The sequence below is a fragment of the Lycorma delicatula genome, chromosome 4, assembly GCF_047948215.1.
Source record: "Lycorma delicatula isolate Av1 chromosome 4, ASM4794821v1, whole genome shotgun sequence".
Taxonomy (NCBI): domain Eukaryota; kingdom Metazoa; phylum Arthropoda; class Insecta; order Hemiptera; family Fulgoridae; genus Lycorma; species Lycorma delicatula.
The window spans coordinates 97930890-97951408 of record NC_134458.1 but is presented as its reverse complement, the minus strand read 5'-3'; positions in this window follow the sequence as shown (position 1 = coordinate 97951408).

The window sequence follows — 20519 nt, the reverse complement described above, 5'->3', positions numbered from 1 at the left end:
TCTTCAATCAAGAACGTATTGAAATTGTTATTTGTCAAGTTTATTATAATGTATAACGTCATGTTTAGTTATTAATTTATTCAAGCTAAGACATGTTAGTGGTGTTATAATCTTTGCCGATCAGTTTAAATCGTAATAACTCGCTTCATAATAACGGTAAAAAATGTACAGTGGGTTAATCTTATTCCTCAATAATTTCTTTGTTAACTAGTGCGATTGCATTTCATTCCTATAATCGTACAAAATAAATATTTAAGAGTACTAAAACAAATACTTCCTTTTTTTTATGGTTATTTTTTTAACTATACTCAACTTTATGATAGCGTGAAAATCACAAGAAAATTTCTAAAAATTTTATTTGGAAAGTTTATTTTATAACTAATTTTTTCTCATCGTCCTCATTCAATTTGGACTTTAGTCAACGAAAGGTCTTCCAAATATCATCCATTTTCCAAATAAAAGATATTTCAGTTACGAATGGTTATTTATTAAAATAAAAATAACAGTATATTTTAAATTTAAATTCACCTTTTACTTTCCCGTCTATATAGCAACTATAGAAAGGAAAGTATGGTGATCAGTCAAAATTGAGCATATCCGGTTTTCCCCAAATCTTGACGAATTGACCCCTAAGGATCCCAGAAAACCGAAAAATGGCATAGAAATTTCCGCGAAAAAATGAGCGTACGTATGTATGTATGTAAGTTGGCGTGTCTTATACCTCCAGAACCATTTGACCGATTTTTACCAAACTTGGCTATAATTTTCCTATATTACAGGCATTGATACTATTAAATTTTCAATATTAAAGGTCAGGTGGAAAAGGATACAAAGAGGAAAACGAAACCGTCACCAGATTTTGCATTATTAAGGCTATATGTTTTTTGATAATTCTGTGAATATTAATAAACAACATTTGAAAAAAACTTTTTGCTAAATTTCACCCTCTTTTGTGGGGTGTGTAAGAAGAGTGGCTGGGTTAAGACCCCACTTTGATGGTGAATAAATATTTGGTTCCGATGAGATGCTAATAGAAAAAAACTGCAACGAAAAAGATCCACTGTACTGTCTTCTACAACGTTTCAAAATTTTTCATATTTTTTGGAGTGGGGGTGCAATTTAGCAAAACAAGTTTACAAAAAAGGTTTTTTCGTTATAATTGCTCACAAAAATATTTTTTTAAATTTCAACGAAAATAGCCCCTTATACTGCCTTCTATAACTGTTAAAAATTAGAACCATTTTTAGGGGTGAGGTGAAATTTTGCAAAAAGTCTTTTTTTTACAAAAGTTGTTTATTAATATTCTCAAAATTATTTTTAAAAAATATAACCTTAATTATGTAAAATCTGGAGACGATTTCGCCCTTTTTTCCGCTTTATCTCCCACTCGCTGACTTTTTGAATTGAAAATTTAATAGCAATAATGCTCCTACTATAGAAATATTATAGCCAAGTTTGATGAAAATCGGTCAGTTAGTTCTGGAGATATAAAGCGATTTACACGCCAGCATGCATACATAGATACAAACGTACGCACATTTTGTTGCGGAAATTTCGATGCCATTTTTCAGTTTTCTGATGTCCTTAGGGGTCAGTTCGTCAATATTCAGTGAAAACCGGATATGCCCAGTTTTGACCGCTCACCAAACTTTCTCTTCTATATAGCTATAGCTGCTGTATTGATAGGAAAGTAAAAATAAATTTAAATTTGAAAAAATAACTTTAAAAAAATAAAAAAGTAAAAGATGAGCTTCAATCTTAATAAATTCATTTATTCAAATCATAACGTGTATTATAAAAATGGCCTGAATTTTAAGCTGTCTTAAATTTTTAAAGACCTTTATCGTTTTCTTAGCTGTAAAAATTCCTATAAGAATATAATGTTTTATCTTACCATTTTTTAAAAACATTTGTCTCAAAATTCTTTCTTTCCTCAAGAATCGAAAAAAGCTATTTTTTATATATTGCATACTTTTTAACCGAATATATTTTTATGTTTTCCTAGGCATAGTAGTAGTACAAGTGACCCAAAAAAAGAAAATACTTCGAGACAATATTCGGGGTGAGGGAGCGATTAAAGTTGAAAAATATCAATTTTTTTTTGGATTATTGAAAAATTGTATTATTATTTTTCTAGTACGAGTATATAAGAATAAATAACCAATGCCAAAAAAGGAAAACTACTTTGTTGTTAGATTTTTTCAAAATGAAAAATATATATAAATCTACATTATATTTTTAATTATATTATCTGATTTCGTAATACAATTTTAAACAATATAATTAAAGTTAAAAGAAGTCCTTCGCTATGAAAATCTTTCTATTTCATCAAATGTTACTTTACTTTCTTTGACCACGCTCTTTATTATTAATTTTAATATTAAATTTTTAATTATTCAATAATTATATAATTTTTTTTATAAGCTAACTGGCTGACCCGGCTATACTTCGCCATTGATAGATTTGAGTACGTATATAAATTAAATAAACACAAATGAAGTTTGGTAAAACATTAAAAAACTGAACATTATGGAACTTCACAAAATCTAACCTTTCCCTTTTTCCGTTCTTCCTATTTCCTTTTTTCCCTTCTTCTCTTATTCCCTTTTCCCCTTTTTTCATTTCTCCCTTTTTCCATTTTTTGCAAAAATATTTCTTTTCACGTAACTAATATATATTTTGATTATGAGCCAAATCGGACCATAAATACAATTTTCCGAAATATCTTGACCCCAGCGCCACCTAGCGGGTCCAAACTAATTAGAAACCTTCGCGGACGTGCGCACACAAACTCACCAAAGTTTCATCGCAATCGGATGAATGGAATAGGAACGCATACGGGACAAACAAACATTCATTTATATATATATATACATTAAAATAAATTTGAAAGTTTTTCTTATTATACGACTAACCTATTAATTAATTAATCTTTTAATTTGATCTACGAGTATTTTAAATGTTTCTATTAAAAAATAAAATAAATTATTTACTTTTTCTGTACTATATATAGTTAATGTATTTTCAAAATTTTTTCAACATCACACTCGTCTATTATATACCGGTTTAAAAACCTTTGTTTTACGGATTTGTGAATGGGAAATTTAACCATAAAATAACCCATATCCTCATTTTACTATCATCACCAACACAAACTACATATGATATCCCTCTACAAAGAAAAAACTATTTCTTTTGAGTTCTTGTGTAGATGTGCTTGCGAACGGTCGTGTTGGAACCTTGTTGTTTAAAGTGACGTGGATCAGTTAAAAAAATTACACGCATAATTTTAATGCAGTTTATATTTAAAGAGTGTAATTACTTCTAACTTGTTTCTCCACAATTTCTTTTTACTAATTCACCACATGGGTGTTCTTTAGACTTTTTACAACGGTGACACTTAATGATCACTAGAAAATTAAGTAGTTCTTTCAGCTAATAACTTACATTAGCATACACTTTAGCCTCAACAACTAGATGCGTAGCGTTCCAGCGTTTACTTTAAGGAATATTTTATATTTTATTATGTGCAGGTCAACGAATGTTAGTAAATAAAATAAATTTAAGTTAATACATCGTTTTCTTCTCGAAGGGTAAGTAACTGGCCCTTAAAACATTACCACCGGGCAAGAATATCTCTTTAGTATCCCCTAGGTTTTCTATAGCAGTAAATAATATTATGGTAAAGCAACGCGGATGTATGAACGGAAGGGGGTAATATATTTTCTGAATTAAAAGAAACTATTAAGCACTCCACAACATTTGGCTGAGAATACCTCTCTATGGTGGCTAAATGTTTTAAAGCAGCTGTGAGTAATGGTAGAATTCGTCATTTTTTTTCATTCGTTTCAATTAAAACGAATTCAATTAAATTCGTTTTAATTGAAAAACGAATAAATAAATGTAATAAAGTACATTTATGCTTAATTTAATTCATTACTTCATTTAAGTAATGATTACATAAATATAAATAAAAAGTCATAGATTTTTATACAATATATATATATATATTTATGAATGTATATTTATAAAAAAATATAAATGTATACAGAATATGCTGGTGAAGCGGGAGAATTTAAAACACCTGTATTTAAATAAGTTTTTTATTTTAACATGAATGTTTTCACAATTTTCAGTTAAGCGTATACCATTACGATCTATTCACCCGTGTAGTCTTAATCAAAAATTTTCCATTACTCGCCGTAACAAAGCAGGTATAATGCTTGTCACTTCTTGAATTTTTAATCTTAATTCCGCTGAAGTTTAGGTCGCACGACATGTAACCCCAAATAAAAAATCACTTGCGGACCGATATCAAGAAATCTAGCCGGCCAAGCAATGTCCCCATTTTTGGGTATGATATGGTTTGGGAAGAATCTCTTAAAACAGTAAAAGACACACGATCAGTATGAATTGTAACATCATCTTGCTGGAATCACATAATTTGGGGAAATCGAACTAATTCATGCCTCAAAAATGTTTTGACCATCCTTGTCTAACGTCCTGCAGCAACGGTTGTAGCGTTTCCTTAATCGTCTTAAAAATAGAACGGTCCAATAATTGCCTGATGACAAAAGTTCACATTATACTGTGACCTTTAGATTATGCAAAGGTTTCTTATCGATTTGAAGCGGGTTTTCAGCGCTTCAATACCGACTACTCTGCTCATTTACGTAGTCAGGTGAAAATGAGCTACATCTGATATAAACGTATGGTGAAATAAATTTTCATCACCATCCAAACGCTGCAGTATTTCTAGATAAAAATTCATACGAGCCGTCGAATCAGCATCTTTTAACTATTGAACGATTTGAATTTTGTTGGGGTGAAAACTTAAGTTCTTATGTAAGATTTTAACAGATCGATGATTCACTAATACTGAATGATAATGATGTTTAATCGCAGAACGTTTTGGTCTGCGTGTTATGCCGTTCGAACTCTATCGATGTTTTCTTGCGTTCTAACACTTTAATTGCACCTTTACGTTTTAAATTTAATGTGGACCCAGTTTCTTCAAAGCATTTTAACCCGTAAGCTAGCTGAATGAACGGACGGTACTCTCCTATATCGCGGAATATTGAACCGATTGCGAAATAACCTTCAAACAGTTGTCGCTGAGTCACCATTTTTATAAAACGATTTAATACAGAAAGCGCGATTAGTAACTTTCCACTGTTCCATTTTTACTATGTGGTATTAAATGTCATTGTCGTCGCCGGTTGCTCCCGCGGTACAAGTTCCTGCTGTCTGAGGCCGGCATAGCTATAGTGTAACTTCGGATCTGTAAATATTATACATATTTTTAACTGTATCAAGTGTAAATAGTGACTGAATGTGTTATGTAAATCCTCTGTAGGATTAGAAACAGGAGCACAGAGCTGTGCCAGTACTGCAATGACGTGAATATGGTGAAGTGCGCCTTCTTTGTGTGTCCCAGAGGGAGGCAGGAGATCCCGCGGGGCGATTGAGCTCGCAGGGGAGGGGGAGTCATGCGGTTGATGCTCTCTCCCGGTGAGGGATGGACTGCGTGTGCCTGGTATTTTATAAGGGGCTACAGCAGAAACTAATAGAGGAGGACAAGGAGAGGTCGGTTGAGGATGGTGATGGGCGCCATTGTCGTCACCAATGGCTCCCGCGGGACGCGTTCCTGTTGTCTGAGGCCAGCATAGCTGTAGTGTAAATTCTGAGCTGTATATATTGTTAAATGTAAGTATTGAGTGTAAATAGTGTCTGAATGTGTTATGTAAATACTGGTGTGAATGAGAAGTGTGCCTGTGACGCGGGTGATGCTGATGTTATGCCTTTACGTCAATTCCAGCACACCCTTAGTGAGGGAGTGGGTTTTTTGCGGGTCCCACCGCATAGGCGGAGAACCCCACACACTCAGTATGTGCGGGCTGCTGGGCGTTTTTTCAGGTAAATTTTCCCACTTCCTAGGGCAACCAAAAAAAAAAATAAGGTATTAAATTACTGACAATGCATCATCAAATTAAACGTCTTCCTTCAGAACATCAAATGATAACTAAGCTTTATATGTACATAAAAACCTTAGTTATACAGTATTTCTTTAGTTCTTTTGTGTCGAGACCTTATTTCGAGCTTTTAAGATAAATTTTATACCAAGTTTAACAGAGTTTCAAAGTTAACAGATCGATTTCCGATGTGAAAGAGTTCTTTCACTCTTTCAGAATAGTATAGAAATCGAAGAACTTTCAGAATACCGATTTTTAGTTGTTGTGATATGGGTACTTAGTAATTTTTCCTCGCACAATACGGTTACAATATTCCTGTAAGGTAAAACACACATAAGTAAATAAATATACATACATATTTACTATTATTAATATGACAATCACTTATCGCCGTAGCCGATTTACCTTATTTATTATATTTTTGTTTATGGCATTCGTTTTCTATTCATCAGTCGACTCGATATGTCACTTCCATCGATTAGCATACAATTCATTCGATATATCTTTTAGTAACCAAAACTATTATTACTGTTATTATCGTTTTGCATACCGTCACAGAAAAATCTAAAATTATGCAACCGATAAATTGTAGTTTAATACGACCTGTCGAATCAACTGAACAAACGGTTTCTTGCAATTGACAAATTTGATTTGCCCCCGTCCAACGACTATCGCTTTATATAGAAGACTTATTGAGAAGAGAGAATGATCCACGACAAGATGGCGATTTAAAAACGATTAGTGATGACATTATTGTCATATCGGCATACCACATGAGACACAATAAAAGTACAAATCGACCTCATGTTACAATAGTATAACCTAAGAGGTACTGGTATCAGATATCACTGTTTGGAGCGTGACTATGGAACAATACTGTATAACAGTACCCTGCTCCTTAGCTCTTAACATTGCTACTGTTCTTTTCTCTGTATGTTTTGTATTTTAACCCGGTATCCAGTTATTTGGATGCTACGTAATCGTAATATATATATGTGTGTGTGTGCGCGCGCGCGCGCACACACACACACACACACACACACACACAGTGATTCACTGTACTTGTTCATTGTACTTAACCATCTTCACATTTTTAAATAATTTTATTGTACGTAATTAAAGAAAATTCATTAACTTTTAAGCCTATAACTGTTAAGTAAGCTTAAATAAAATTTTCAGATTATAAACAATAAGAATTTTTTTTCTTAATTCATTAATATACCTATCGGTCTGCAGTAATAATTAAATAAAAAATAAGTATATTTTCAAAAAATCAGCTATTCCAATTTCAGAAGCAAGACCAATGTTTTTTTAAGAAATTTCAAAGCTGATTTTGTAAAAACGATTTGAAAATTTCGATAAAATTGTAAACGTGTTTGAGTTATACAAGTGATTCACGAAGAATGTAACAAATATCCAGGACATATTCTACTGGTGAAAGTAAAGAAGAAAATTCATATAAACATGGGTATGGAAATGTTTCGTTAGCGATTGTCGACTAGCTGGCGAAAGATTTCGCTATGATTTTAGCACCTTCGGGAAAATTAAGCCAGACTGGGATTCTTAGAACCCAAATTAAGAGTAAATTTAATGATTTTAGAAAAAATATGACCTCAACAGTTGAAAAAGTAGGCCCCAGAACTGTATTTTTAGTAGTTTTGAAGAAATTTGGAGTAAAAGACAAAAAATTGGGGTCGAAAATCACAGTATTTTATGTTTAGCCTAAAATAACTTTGTTAAATTGCTAATAAACAAATAAAAATTTTAGTAGAACTTGTAGAGAATTTGATTCTGAGTAAAATTATATGAATAAAGTCCACGGAAATTAAATAAAAACGTAAAAATTTTGAAATTTATCAAAACCAACAAAAATTAAAAACATTTGGTTCGTAAGAATTACAGTCTGGCTTAATTTTACCGAAGGCGCAGAAATCAGGGAGAAATCTTTCGCCAGTTGACTTTCGCTAACGAAGCGTTTCCGACCCTATGTTTATATAAATTTTCTTTTTTATTTTCATCAGTAGAACATGTCCTAAAAGATTACATAACATTCTTCGTGAATCATTCTGTACATTTGCTTAAATACTAAATACCTGAAAGCCAGGTTTGTAAAACTTCCCTATATCTCTGAAGAATGATGATAAAAACCGAAATTTTTCAAAATCGGCTCAATTATGATAAAATTTTGTTATTCATATTTTTTCGTGAAATAGTTATTTTTCTATCATTTATTTCTATAATAGTTGGAAAAAATAGTTTTTTCCTCGTATTCATTTATCTCGCCTAATTTTCTTTCCTCTTTTTTGCTTCTAAATATGTATAAAATGTTAGACAAATATTTAGAGAAAAATTTACGTTTTTTTAATATTAATTGATCATCGGTCATTTGACTGATTAGATGCTACTCTCCATTTCTTTGTATTCCACACTAATCTTTTAACTTCAGGATATTTAGTATGGTCTTAAGCGTCGGTGATATGTTTTTTTATATAACATTCTTTGTCTTCATTTTGCCACAGTATTCCTCCTCTACTTCTCGTCTTAATATTTCTTCATTTGGAATTTTATCAACCACCTAATCGTCAAAATTTTGCATTTACACCATATATGAAAGGTCATTCTTCATTTGCTTTTTTTTTCTTCAGTCAATTTATAATCTTTTCCTATACTACCCATAAATATTTAACATTTTTTTTTAATGCTTAGGATTTATATTGATGTCTTCTTTTTCGAATAAAAACTTTACTTGATTTTGCAAGTCTGCTTTTGACGTTTGCTTTACTTTGACTATTGTTTGTAATTTGACTCTTTAAATTAACTAAATTCTCCCACTTCTGATATGTTTTATTCCATTTTCTTAATATTTAATTTCTGATTATCCTTCTTTCTCGTTTCAGTCTTATTTACTTTTAAAATTAAACTTTATTCTTATCAATAAAATCATACCTTGAAAATTTCTTCTAACTTGTTTTTTTTTAAATTTCTGCAAACAGAACATTATAATCGCAAATATTAAACATTTATTATTTTCTGTTTTGTTGATGTTTACTTTCTCTAAAATTACACAATTTTATCTTCATATCTTTCTTTCGTTATATTTTATTTTTATAATAAGTTAGATAATTAAGGTTGACGAAATATTTTTGACATTACCAGTTATAACACATCGTCTGAAACGTTCTTCTAAAACTTCAGTAATTTTCTCTAAATTATGTAATATTTCCGTTTCGTCCAAATTTTCCTTTCTTGCTTTAGAAAATTCTAAACTCACGCGCGCGCACACACACACACACACACACACACACGTATATATATATATATATATATATATATATATATACAGGTGTAACAAAGTATGGCAATTTTAAAATACATTTTCAACAGTGAAACACTAAAAAAAATTATATTTAGTAAATGCTCGTACGGGCTTGAAAGTACGTACATTTCATTACTTTTGTTTTGTTCTTGTTTATTTTCATGCGATAGTTCTTGCGTAGGACTTCATCTATGCCGTTCATTGTTTCTTCTAAATCCTTTTTACTCTCGGCTAGAATTACTATATCATCAGCAAATCGTAGCATCTTTATCTTTTCACCTTGTACTAGTACTCCGAATCTAAATTGTTTTTTAACATCATTAACTGCTAGTTCCATGTAAAGATTAAAAAGTAACGGAGATAGGGAACATCCTTGTCGGACTCCGTTTCTTATTACGGCTTCTTTCTTATGTTCTTCAATTATTACTGTTGCTGTTTGGTTCCAGTACATGTTAGCAATTGTTCTTCTATCTCTGTTTCTATTTATCGATATGCCAAATAAAAAGCATATGTTGTCGATCGTTATTTAAAGTTATCGGTTATCAAAGATTTTAAAATTTCTGTTTTTGTTAAATAACTTTTAAATGAAACATCACATAAAAATAAATTCAGGACAATGATCTCGATTTTTAGGAACTTTTGAAGTTTTTACAACCTTTCTACATCCAATATTAGGAGCGTAAACCGCAAAAATTGACTGCGCAAGCGCTATTGAGTACAGGTTTTTTTAAAAAATTGAAGAATGTTCTCTTTGAAAATGTCTATTGAGCTGCTCTTTTGGTCCCATAAATTGCGGATCGATAAATGGTGCTGTAGCTAAAAAATCAGTACAATAAGTTCATCGCGGCGAAATGTCATTAAAATATTTTATTAAAGAATATTTTGTGATCATTTATAATCAAAGAAATAATATCAGATAACAATGTCAGTAAAATGTGTTAATAATAACCTTGTTTTTGAAATACGTTCAATCGAAAACAACTAAATACATAACCTAAAACCAATCAAAACTACGTTATAAATCGTGAAAATAATTTATGTTTAGTGCTTCTTTAAGCTGTTAAACTTTAGTTATGCTTAGTACTTTTCAAGGTGATAAATTTTAATTGTGTTTGGTAATTTTACTGTGATTGTAATAGTTATTTGAATTTCATCAATATACAAAAAATCAAATAATCATCGAATTGAAAAACTTGGCGGTATTTTACAAATTGAATTTTTTTAAGCTTGTTGTTTACATTGAATTGAACATTTTATTATTTTAATTCGAATTTTCACTTGATTTTTTCATTAAATTTTTCTTTATCTTTTTTTTCTTTAAAAATTAAAATATTTAAATAATATTTGCCACTTTGTCTCTCTAATTCTGCCATAAAATAATACCACTGCCACTTTCTTTTTATAAAATGAAATTGATATGCGAAAAAGAAGTTTTGGTAGGACAAGTCGTAACCAGCAAAGAATTGTAAGACACCGTACTCGATTGAATGAAACATCTAGATCCAAATTACAGCGTGAAAGTGCATCACTTGATAGCGGCGAAAAGTTGCAATACAATCCAACTATAGTTTACTCAGATCTATTAGACTTGTCAGTAAGTGAAATGAATTGTATTTGTTCATTGTATGGGGCTCGTAAGTTTCATTCAGGCAAAATTGCCTGAATGAAAGGCCTTCCTGTGGGGAAGGCAAAATTTTACTGCCGAGTTATCAGATTTACCTCCATAGCTAGTATCTTTATTATATTCTGAGAGTCCCCAATCGAAACAATTTTTGAACAACATCCGTTATTACAATTCGTGTTTCTAGATGACATCATTTAGAGCATCTGTATGTGATTTAGGTAGGTTAAAGTCAACCTTTAAAGTTCAAGGACAAAGTTACCACAGGATTAGATCACTTCACCCCAACAGCAATGAAGAGCCGAATTTTCTACAACTATACTTCACAGATGATCATTCTTTAGAACTCTCAAGAAGATATAATTTATTTTGATCGCATAACCGTGAAATTATAAATACTTTGCAAGTGCTCCTGCATTCCATGAATCAATGTATCAAAGTTTTTCAAGTCAAGCATTGAAAAAATGCCATCAGATGACTATTCTTTAATTATCTGAGCAAACAGAATTCCGGCAGGTGAACATGAAAGTTGCTACAATGCACAACTACACAAGAATTTGCTGTTATATTAGTTGGTGATCAATCAGACAAGAGAAATATCGTACTACAAGACGGCGTCCCTAAGTCAACTCCCTGTTTTCAACATGGCTAGCGTTAAACATTATATTTATATTACAAACTATTAAATTCTATTCTACTCATTCCTTTAAGCTTATTTTAAATACAAAAAACCAAAATTTTCAAAAAAAATATTCTCTACACGCTAATATTTCTTTTTTATAAATTTTCTATAAAATGCTTAATATTATCACAAACATGAGAATACGAACGCGTTGAGGGTCCAGGGAGCAGAACCTCCTGGCTAGGCGGTCCGGCAAGCGAAGAGAGCCTGATCGGCTAGTTGATTCTAAATGTTGAAATGTCCTTCTTCCTTTTAGAATTAAACTCTGATGATACACTATTTCTTCCTTTATAATAAACTAAAATTAAATTTTAGAAAGGTATTTTTCATTTTAAAAATATTTTAAAATTTAAACTAAATTTACCAAGTTATTGACTAATTTAGTGCTACGTTTCCGTAAAATATTATTTTAAAATGATTTTTATGTATATTACTTATAACATTTTGTTTTGTTGAGGAACTTTAAACTTAAACATTCAGATGTAATATCGATAAATAGCTTAGTTGTTTTTCAGAAGATGAAATATTCAAAAATTTTAGATTTCTCTGAACCTATCATCCAAATTTTGAGGATTTAAGTATGAATTGTATGTTGTAGAAGTAAATAAAAAACTTCTGTTACCGAGTGGTGCTAAGATACGTGTGTGTATAGAAACATGGAATAAATAATTATCGTTAATGTGATGTAAATTAGGATAATTTTAAATGTAATTAGATGTAAGAATATTCCCCCTGCTTATCGGAGAGAGTTTATATTGTATATTTACACAGTGTTTACAAAAGAAAGGAGAATATTAACTTATTTCTTCGCTTTGTTTCGGTGTTCCTTACAGTTGTGGTTCATGTAAAGCATTTTAAGTTGTACAAGTTGCAATTGCTATAATTTCTATCTCTGAAAATAATGATGTTCATTTTATAGTTTCGTTCACTTTCAGATGAATAGGGTGAAGTTGTGATTGTTAGGGTTGAATTTCAGTGGAATTGGTTTTCTGATACGCAACGGTATATTAACTTCAGTGAACAAAGCAACGGGAAAGCATTTCACACCGCAATTCCTCAGTAAGCCTGATATATGGTGATTGTTATTTCCTGAGAATAGGTATACGATATCCGGAAGATCGCTAGTATCTCATGTTAGGTCTTCTATTACCGTTTCGGTTATACCGTTAATATACATAAATAAGATTAGTTTATACAGTACAACCGTTTAATATAATAAATAACGTATTGTTTGTGTAATATAATAAATACATACTAGAATACTAGTTATAGTTTAAGAATTAGCTTTTTGCAGAATAAGACTTATTAAAAATAAACAGAACTTTGTGAAGGAATTTTAAGCGGAAAGATTTTTTGTAATGTAATTTTTTCGGGTTGGTCTATGCTTCGTGTAAACCGATCGTATTCATTAGATGTGCAAATGCTTTGAAAAGATATAACGCTATAATTTTCTTTGTTTTCAGATGCAAATAGGTTACAACAAAGGTTTATTTGCATATAGAATTGACTTGCATGTAGATGAATATTTTTTAATAATAAAATTTTTTAGTGTGTATGATGTATGCAAAACTATAGGAAGAGGAAATAATAACTAATATATGTAAGTTAAGCAAAAATGGTTTTTTAATAAATAATTACCTTCTAATAGTCGACCTTTGATTAATCAAAGGTTAAGTGAATATTGAATGAAATATTTAATAATCCTCTTGTTTATTGATGTAAAATTCTGAAAAATAAAAATTATTTTATGTAAAACCATTGTTCAAATAATTATCGGTTAAAAATATTAAAAAGTTTGATTTTAAATCTATGCAAGATATAATAATAAGTTGTTTAACAATTTTCGCCTGAGTACTACAGACTAGGCAGTCCAACACAGCACAGCTGCTAGTTAACAAAACTTCAAAAACATTGCGTTCTCTAAACATTCCAACGAATCATCACTTCGAACTTTACTTTTCCAAATTTTCAACAGATATGTTTTATTACAAATAAAACTCTCAACTGTAAATTAAGTTATTAATTTTTTCATTATATTCTAAAAATATAAAATTAATAATTAATAATAAATACGTTCTTCTCTTTCTTTATCTAAATTTATGCTTTAAATTTAGTATAAGTTTTTATTATGTAAATTATTTTATTCTATTTTTAATATATGATTACATCAACTGTAATACAAACATATACAATTCATCACAAATAGCGGTTTGTACGTCGAGATTTCAGAACCAAAAAATACAATTATTATTTTTTTTTTAATTTTGCAAACTGACAAAACGTTTTTACCGATTCTATTCTAAATAACTATATAAAATAATTGTAATTTATTAATATTACCCAGAAAGCAGTCAGAAATATAAAAATTCATTCTTATTTAAAAAAATAAAATATTATTTTTCAAGTTTCGTTTAGAATATCCATAGAAATCCTGTAGTTATAAGATATTTAATGTTTAATTACACCTTCTGATCCGAATATTTATATATTTAATTTAAATTAAAAAAACAAAACCTACAAACTTTCTTCATTAGTACGTTACCTCCAAGTATTCCCTTGACTTGACGCCTCGTAGGGGTGGTTTATTTACAAGTTTTGTTCTAAAAGATCCTACAAAATTTCATTTTATCTAGTAAAAAAAGTATTATTCGCTTCTAGTTTAAAAAATAAAACTATACTTCTGATTAATTACCCAGATCTCAATTTATATGATCAGTGAGACTTAACCATAACATCTAATTTTCACATTTGTTCTAAATATTTGTGATAATTTAATATTTTTATAATTAAATTTTATTTGATTATAAGAGAAAAAATGTAGATATATTAAATTCTTTTTGATTTAATTTTTTTTAAATCTTCTTATTTGTCATCAACTACTTCATTCTACTCTAAGTTTGTTTTCCCAAATAAAGACTATAAAAAATAAAGAATAATTATAAGCTTATTTAAGTCTTAAATGTGAGTGACATCTAATAATTCGGTTTATCAAAAGAAAAAATACTGCTCATTACAAATAATAAAATTGAAATACTGTTTTTGATCTTCCAAATTTTTTTATCCTTCAGGGCATTCATATTTAATGTAAATTCATATACCATATATCATGCATCTGTACTGTTACAGCAGTTCTTCTTTACCGATGAGACTCAACTTTTGCTCGTGTGATAAATCAGGGTTTACAACGCATTATTTTGCAACAGAAAGTGATACATTAATTTTATTGATAGTCCCAGTTTTTTTTTATAGTTGTGTCGCGTATAAAACAATTGAAATACAATAAAGTATGCTGTTTCACTACACAGCCAGTTCCTGTGGTAAACAGAGTAAAGGTATCATTTTTTTATTATTAAATATCATTTCTATTTTGGAGGGCTTGGAATGGTTATTACAAACTATATACTTCACTCATTGAGAAATGTAACGTGGAACCATTTCATCCTTTAGTGTTTCTTAATTCTGTTATTAGATCTTTTTATTCTTGAAATTGGCTAAGTGATTTTAAAAAGATTTTTGACTCATGTTAGGTCACTTACAACCTATAAAATGTACATTTATTAATTCAAGTATAGTTAATTTTTTAATTAGAAATTGACCTAAAAAGTTGAAAATTTTGGATTATGAATTTCTTCCAATGATTACTCTTAATGTTTTAGCTAAAGCGGTTAATCCTAAAAAAAATCTTTTATGCTGTGATTTGGAAAATATTGCCTATTTGTATTTAAAATACGAGAAATGTTTTTATTCCGCATGTTAATAAATATATTTCAATTTTTTTTTTTAAATAATAAAATAGAGAATTATTTAATACTCTTTTGCGAAATATGAACAGCAAACTGTAAAGAACAGATAGAAGAACAATATGGATTTATGAGGAAAATACTCGTAGGTAGGGATAGGACTGGATCGATAAAAGTATAGATAAGGAACACAATACGTAGAAAAAGGTAACGGAATAAGTTTATATTTTGTAAATACAGAAAAAGTACGCTAAGTTAATGGATACATCAAAAAACCAAATAGTATGTCGCTAAGGTAGGAGATTAGTTAGAACATAATTGTACATAAATCAGAAAACAGTTATGAAAATAAAAAATGCACAAACGAATAGTTTTATCTAAGAAAAGGTGTGAGGCAAGAGTACAACCTATCACTGTAGTTTAATGTGTTTCTGTGTGTAAAGATATGATAAAAAATTATACAAAAAAATACGATGGATGGAATTACCAGAAGAATAGAAACGTACTGTATAAAGTTTGAAAATAAAGTGGTTTTTTTTTAGGAAATATAGAACAAAAAATTCATCAGATGATTTCAAATTTGGAATATAATATGACAAAATATGAAATGAAAATTAATCTTTAGAGAAAAAATATAATAGTGAGGATTGGAGACAACAAATCAGTAAATGGCGGCTATAAAGCGGGAAGAATTGAACTATATAACAGAGTACAGTTAATTAGGTAAAATGGTAACAGAAAACTGCTAAAGTGAAAGAAAACGAAATAAGAACAAGAATAATAACAGCTAAGGAAGCATTGGATAAAAAAAAATTGTCTAATAATATGAGGTTAAATTTGAAGAAATTCTTTGTGAAATGTTAAGTTTGGAATGTAAAAATGAGCACTATGCAAAAGGGAATAAAATACTGAAGGTACTTAAAATATGAACACAGAGGAGGTTGGAATAAATTAAATAGACAGACAGTGTAAAATATGAAGAAAAGAATCTAAATAGAAGCTTTAGAGAACAGAGAACAAGAGACTAGAAGCTTAATCGAACGAATTCCTTTCGCCTTTCGCATAAGAGAAGAGGAGTTGATTAAAACAGTACTAGAGAATCAAATGAAGGTGCAAAAAAGAGAGGGTGGTAAAGATAAAAAAATTATAGACAATTTAAGATGAAACGGGAACTATTAAGCATTCAAAGATTTAACTGAAATAGAAGAAAATGGAGATGCTGCGATGTACCTAACTACATATTAGAACCTTCTTTATGATAATAATTAAAATCTTAAAGCATTTTTTAGTTCTTTAATTATTAAAGAAAACTACGTGACCGTTACATTATTTTTTTTCTTGGAATTATTACGAAGTATAAATTTGAGTATTTACCAGTAAAAAAAGGAATGTTTATCTCCACACAGCTCTTTCCAGGTTGGAAGGAAATAATATGTTTACCATTTTAAAAATGTAAGGCACATTATACAGAAAGGATATTATATAGATAAAGGAAATAGTGTTTTCTTTTATCTTATGCAAAAAAAATTCTTGAAGGGAGAATTTTATTGATAGAAGTCGTATCTGTCAACAAATACCAGCAGCTTTTGCGCTCAGTTTTGGTACATTAATCTTAATGTGCACTTTGTTTTTTATAACATCAGTCTTTGTTTATCAATCAATATAAGAATCACTTTTGTTGTTTGGATAAGATTTTTATAAACGACGGTTGGAATAATTTTTCTAGTACTATATTCGATACAACTCTTTCTCTAATTCAAGAACAGTTTAATGAAAATTACTAAATGTAAATATTTCAAATAAATATTAAAATGGAAATACCAATGTTTTTCATTATTTAATTGCATAGATTTAAATATCTACGCTGTTATATACTTCATTATTATGCATTTTTCTGCATCCTAACCCTCTGTATAACTTTATAATATTACGAAATTACAGAAATATCGAAGGTATACACATTATTTTATATTTTTTATGCTATTCAATGATATTTTTAATTCTGTAATTACTGTTGGTTTTTTTTGTTTCTGCTCGTTTTGTGTGTATATATATATATATATATATCCATTTCTTTAGCTATTACATAAAATGGAATAAGCTTCTTCATATATTGGTTGTGGCATCTAAACAAAGACGAAAAAGAATCAAACAATGGCTTTGTAAGAACGGTAATGCTAGGAAGAGATCTTCCATAACGAATCGTTGCACCGCATTCCTTCTTTCCACGCGTGAAATTTTCTGCCGTACACGCAGGGCCAAAGAGAGAACAAGATGTGCACAAATAGTACATGTATTTAATTCGACTGCCAATGAGCACAAAATGCACCGATTGTAAAGTACAACGACATCTAAAAGCGTTCTCCAATTTATTTCATAACATGCAGAAAATGTATTGCAACCGGAACAAATTACTGTAGCTTATTATATCTATAACGTTACCGAATCTGTTAATGACATACTTGAAATTGTTTATTTTTACTTTTATTTATCTTAGAAGTAAAACTAAAAATATTTAAAAACTAAACTATATGAAGTTTCCATTATTAAACTGTCATCATCAATAGATACAGAAAATTACTTTAGCAAATATAAGTAAACATAAAAAAACAAGATTTAAAAAATCTTTCTGTATAAAACAAGTACTATCATTTAAAAAAAGCAATATTTACAAGATAATACAAAAAGAGTATTATTTTTTTTATCTGTGTTTATAAGAAAATAAAAATTAATATATACAAAAGACAATCTAAATTAAAAATCTTAAGATAAAACAAAAAAGAACCAGAAATTTGAGAAAATAACGGTCTATAAGATGAGAAAGATTAGGCTTTTACGGACACTTCAAAATAATGGAGGACAATAGATAAACAAAAAAAAATCTTTAATTATTTTCTAAATTAAAAATAACAGCTATCGAAAAATCGAAAAAGATCTAAAGGAATTAAATTAAATATTGAAGAAGAAGAAGATTTGGATCCAAATACTTTCAGATATAAAATTAAAATTTTAAGAATTTTCAGGAAAACCGAAAGGAAAAAGGAAAAGAAAGTTTTTCCCAAATTTTAAAAGAAAAACAAAATTAGTTAAAGAATGAAAGTATCTTGCCAAAAAAGAGGGAAAAAACAAAATAGTTGGTTTAAATGTGATCCATATATGGTCCAAACGAATTAAAATAATAATAAATTCAACTGTTAACTAAATTCTATACAATATTCGTTTAGAGAATGCAAATCCCAAGTGAAAATGTATCTTAAATGTAGTCTAAATTTCTTATAATCTCAATTCAGTTAAAGAATTTTCAAAACTATTCCTTATTTCACATCCTTAATACTCGTACATCTCAAGAAAACCAAATAGGAAGAAAATATTTCCTCCTGCGTTAAATCAAATTTGGACAAGTTAAATGTTTAATATTCTTGTAGAAAATTAAATTAAAATTGTTAAAATGAGATAATTTTTTATATTAAATTCTAAACGCTATTAGATACTAGTCCTAATTCGTTAGACTAATTAATTTTGACGAAAATCGTTAATAAAATAAGTTTCCCAACTTAGCTAATTATAATTAACTATTATTTTTATTTTGGGCTTTTCTTTAAACTTTAATAAACCTTTTTATGATCACTTATATTTATTGTTTTTAGAAGCCCGCTGTTTTTCAACAATAGGTTTAATTTTCGCTTTTCCTAAATGCGAAAATTCTTGTCTATTTCTCTGAGCTAAGATTGTTTTGTAGTCGGTAATAAATATTTTTTTTCCAAATTTTTTCTCATAAAGCCGTTGAACTCAGCGGTATCGGTTGACCAGTTGGCAATCTGTTTACTCCAAATCCATCGTATTAATTATTTCTTATATTTGGATTCTGATATTTCTTGGATTTGACCTTATACTTGACCTTATTTCAATCTTAACATGATTTTTTTCAAATGAAATGACCTATTCTTGACCCCACCAATGAAAGGAACAAAAAATTTTACATTGGAATATGTGGTAACACGTATGACCTTAGAACTTTTTTGAAGGTCATACGGCTAACCATCAGAGGTAGTGTTATATGGGTGCTGCATTCTTTTCGCAGATATTTACAGTCATTGATTTCTAAGTTGTGAGAAGAGGATTGCTATCTGGTACTGTCTTGAATTAGCAAATTGTGTTAATTGGATACCGTATGTGATTAACTCCTAAACCAAATTTATAGCCATATGACCTTCAAAAAGGTTACAAGGTCATATGTGTGACCACATATTCCAATGTAAAATTTTCTGATCTTTTCATTGGTAGGGTCAAAAATAGGTCATTCGATTTTAAAAAATCCTGTTTACCATGAAATAAGGTGAAGGTCAAATCTAGGGTCACCGTTAGTTTTCCCTCTCCAAGCTGAGTAACTTTTCTTTAGGTAATTTTTTTGTATTGTGCGTAGTTGACAAGAAACTCGCTTGGAGCGATTAAGATGAAACTCTGTATATATATATATATTACCTTGGATCATTTAAATAAGAGGAAAGTAATGATTTTTAATGTAATTGTACGCTAGAATTCAAATTTTAATAGTCCTAGAAAGTTGTTTGGGGGCTTGAAAGAGAATATTTGTTTCTGTACATGCATAATTGACTCGCTTTATACGTAATTTGAAACGGGTAAAACGTTCTAAGTACGGCATTTTTAAATAGGTAAAATTCGTACCTTAAATAATGGGTTCACCAAACATGAAAGATTTGCAAGTTGCGTACTTAAAAAAAGTTCCTTTGGGTTTTCTGAAACATTTTTGATTTCTCTTCGAGGAGACCAATATGCGAATCCATGTATCCACTTTTGTATCCAAATAGTAGTTCTTGTATTTGGTTGACCTAAAACAATTAAAAAGTTTTCTCTTAATTACCCTCTTTCTAAAATGCCTATTTTCATCAGTTGTATGCATTTCTGACAAGCTCTCTAACAGTACAGATTGGTAAATTCATCTCAGAATGTTTCAATCCATTTTTAAATAAAAAATGAAAGAATAAAATACAATAAGAGATTGTATTCATTTAATTTTATAAGTACTACCCTGATTAAAAATACAATAGATTAATTAATTCTACTTAGCCCCTTAAAGCGACAGAACTTAAATAATTACATTGTGATCACCTGATAATTTTATGGAGTCATTATTTATAATCACGATTTTTCATTACTATTTCCACTT